General features: G+C 37.0%; 1 long non-coding RNA gene across 1 annotated transcript; it reads left to right on the top strand.

The window, feature by feature from the left end:
- Window positions 1-203: 203 nt before the first annotated feature.
- LOC112123248 lies at window positions 204-2293 on the top strand. Its single transcript, XR_002909511.2, has 2 exons — window positions 204-378; window positions 646-2293. It is a non-coding gene; the product is annotated as an uncharacterized LOC112123248 (long non-coding RNA).
- The last annotated feature ends 1374 nt before the right edge of the window (window positions 2294-3667 follow it).

Genomic DNA, 3667 nt, shown 5'->3' with positions numbered 1-3667 from the left:
AAGTGAGGTTCTTACCCACGAAAGCTTATGCTCCCAATACTTCTGTTAGTCTTAAAGGTGCCACAGGACCCTCTGTTGCTTTTTACAGACTCAGACTAACACGGCTACCCCTCTGATAATTGAAACTGGAGTGCAGACTGGTTAAACAGACTCACTGGGTACTTGTATGTTTCCAAAGGTAATTTTGGAAACCATTTGTTTTGTAGAGTTATCAGAAGTGCTGTGGGCAATGATAATGAGAGTGGGCCTTCGTGTGGATGCAGCATATGGAATCTTGCTGTTAGTTCCAGTTTTAGCCTTCTTTGCTGTGTTAACAGTATTCATTCTTTTGGTCATGGAAGGTCTTTCTGCTTTTCTACACGCTGTACGACTTCATTGGTAAGTGCTAACTTTTAATTTTTAAAAACTGCCCTTCCCCACCCTCCCAACTGTGCATTGGTTTATTAAAGGGACATTGTTGGGTAGGATAGGCCCAAAATTTAGAATGCATATTTTGAAAACAAATGACTCTGGCAGAAAAGTTAAGTAACTAGCCTAAAGGCATCAGTGTTAGAGCCAGAATTAGATCTCATGAATTCCTGGCTCCTAGTCTTGTTCTCTGAGTTGTGTATTAATGTGTGGATTTTTTTTTTCCCCTCATTACAGGGTGGAATTTCAGAACAAGTTCTACACCGGTGGAGGTTACAAGTTTACTCCTTTTTCCTTTAAGCACATTTTTTTACATTTTAATAAAGATGATATTGCATAATTTTATTGGCATAAGCAGAGGTATTCAGAGTTGCCTGCAAATCATGTAATTAGATCTCACTGATGTACAGTTTGTAGAAAAATGTATTTTTCACTGATTGCCTTATAATGTAGCCAAATAATTCTGTAATATATACCTCCTTCATACAAATACATTGCAGATCTGGAGCCTCTTGTAAAATATATAGGCATAAAACGTATGTTTTTTTCATAATAAACTAATGTAAATTAATTTTAAGATAATTCTAAAAATAATCTTATTGCTTGTTCTAAAAATAAGAAAGGTATTTTATTTCCAGAAGAGACTGTTTATATTCTTTAATGAATACTTTAAATGATCTTAAAGACCTTAATTTCCGTTTCGTCATATAAAATACACAGCAAGATTACTGTATATTACTCATGTGATCACACCCCCTCATTAACTTAAATTACCATCTAATGGAATCTGGAAGCAGTTAAGATTAAACAGTGTATGTTTTCAGTAGTTATTCCCAGGAGATTACCAAAAATAGTATAAACCGGTAAATATTAATATAAAATGCTCTTGTGGGGCTATTTTTAAAAGTACACCAACTTTTTTTTTTTATTTATTCATTTTTTATAAAAACAATCTTGTGTCTTGAATTCTGCCCAGAATTATTACTTTAATCTTTGCAAGTGCACATCCTGAAGCTTCATTCGATAAAAGAAAAATTAAGGGCAGGTAGGGGAAACCCAACTATGGTTCTTTTTATCTCCCTTCATTGAGGAGTTTATAGTCTTATGCCCCAATTTTGCTAAATGATCTGTGTGGGTGGACTCCTATACTTGTGTGGAACTCTACTGGGTGCAGGGATTGCCCATCCAGACCATTTTGCAGGATCAGGGCCTTAATGATGTCTTTAACAGGTGACTCAAATTGTATAGCAGAATATGGTGTATTAAATGCTCATTCTACAGACCTTTCACATGCAAAGTTCCCATTAATGGGAACTATATTTTTATGACGAGTGCAGAATCAGGCCTTGAATTTATTCTGTATATATTTGGCTTTAAAGACATTTATGGATATAACTTGACTGGAGTGACTGGTTTATCTGATGTTATTGAACCAAAGTTGTTTATACTGAGTTAAGAAATGTTACTTAAAAGGGTGTATGTGAAGGGAGGAGACCGTGCTTTTGCATTTTTTATATCAAAATGAAAATTGGGATATTTTACCATAATAGTTTGACATTTGTGCCATAAGAACAACATAAGTTAACGTTTACATTTTTCTTTCATACTGATTCCAAATAAAATCTAATTGCCATTTGCAGAATTAATATTCTGCAGTGTTTGGTTGTATTTAATTGTTTAAAATGAACTCCTGCAGCTCTTAAACTATACCACTAAAATTTTGTCCTATGTAATATTTCAATTTCTTATTTACAATATTTTAAGAGGTTCCCACTATTGTAAAAAGTTACATTTGTTACTGAATCTTAGGTCTTTTCATTTCTTACTTCTTGTGCAACCCCAAGCAGGCGACTTGGCCTCTTCTAAGAATAAAGCTTCACTTAATGAGAGCCTGCATATGCATTATGTTCTATCTCTAAATTTTATTTTAATTGAGAATATTTTCGACCTAAAGATCTACTTTTTTTGTGTTTAAATTCAGAATTGTTGGAGTGGAGACATAAGATCACATAGGTAAATCCCACACAGGATTTTTGCTTTAACTTGAATTGTAGGGTCTGGACTTTCATTGAGCAGCCTATCTGAAAACATTCTCGCTGTGATTCAACAAGGCACTTAAAGTCTTGAAGTTACATATATGTTTGAGTAGTTTGCTTGACTTCAATGGGACTATTCAGTGCTTGAAGTTAAACACATATTTAAAGTCCTTGCTGCATCAGGGTGTCTGTCAGGACCCAGTCCTGCAAACTGCAGTTACTTTTACAGGAGAGGCTGAGCTCTTTGCAGGATTAAGGCCTGAAAATACACTCTGGAGTTAGTAATTGATTGTTAGTTTACATTTTCATTCTTTTAATAGATTCCCTAAACCTGCAGTGTCATAACCTGAAATTTAGAAAACTAACAACACCCCCTCCCCAAACTTTAGTGCTATGAAACAAAAATTACTTGACGGTTAAAGACCGGTACATTGAAAGCATTTTTATGTGGAATTTTGTTGACATTTTGTACTAATTCAGGTTGTTTTGAGAACCAAGTAAAACAGTGAAGGAAAAATCCTTATTGAGGAATTAGTGTTCATTACTAATAAAGTGAAAAGACTCCAAAAAGCAAAGGGAGGATTCTGGGGAAAAAATTGGGATGTGCTGTGGTAGGTAATGGGGCTACTGTCAGTCTACTTTAACTGATAACGCTGCCTGCTGTTGGGTTTGTGAGAGAAAAACTTGGATTCCAGATAAACTGTCCTGTTTCCTTTGCTGCTGCTTTCCTTCCTCTATCTCCCTTGCCTCTCTTCTGATCTTGTGTCTTCTACAGGCACAGTTGCTTGCTTTGGAAGGCACCAAGCAAGTACAGCATGGGAATATGCTGGTTCTAATGCTGCTATTCTCTGTTGAGCAACGGCCTTTAGTGAGCAGAAGTAAAAATAATCACGTCTGATCTATCCCTGTTCTTAGACGCGCACACACATCCAGCACAGAAACACATCCAGAAGTGGGAGTGGCTCACTCCCTAAAAGCAACAACTGACAAATGTTGCAGAGGCTGGTGGGAACAAGGCCGGTTCTGTACAGGGTTATCCTTCCCCTGCATGCTGCTAGCCCGCTCCAGGTCAGCCAGGGAACACCAGCATGGTGCAGGCTCCATGGGACAAGCTTTAGTATTGCTGCCTACTTTCTCCCCACCCCCCCAGATACTGCTGCTGCTTCTCCTGCCCTTTCAGCCTTGTTTCTTCTTAAAAAGAAAAAGTTCCTTGCTCCTGGTGG

The sequence above is a fragment of the Terrapene carolina genome, unplaced genomic scaffold, assembly GCF_002925995.2.
Source record: "Terrapene carolina triunguis isolate 2854851 unplaced genomic scaffold, T_m_triunguis-2.0 Scaffold18420, whole genome shotgun sequence".
In the NCBI taxonomy this organism is placed as follows: domain Eukaryota; kingdom Metazoa; phylum Chordata; order Testudines; family Emydidae; genus Terrapene; species Terrapene triunguis.
This window is presented reverse-complemented; position numbering and strand designations above follow the sequence as displayed.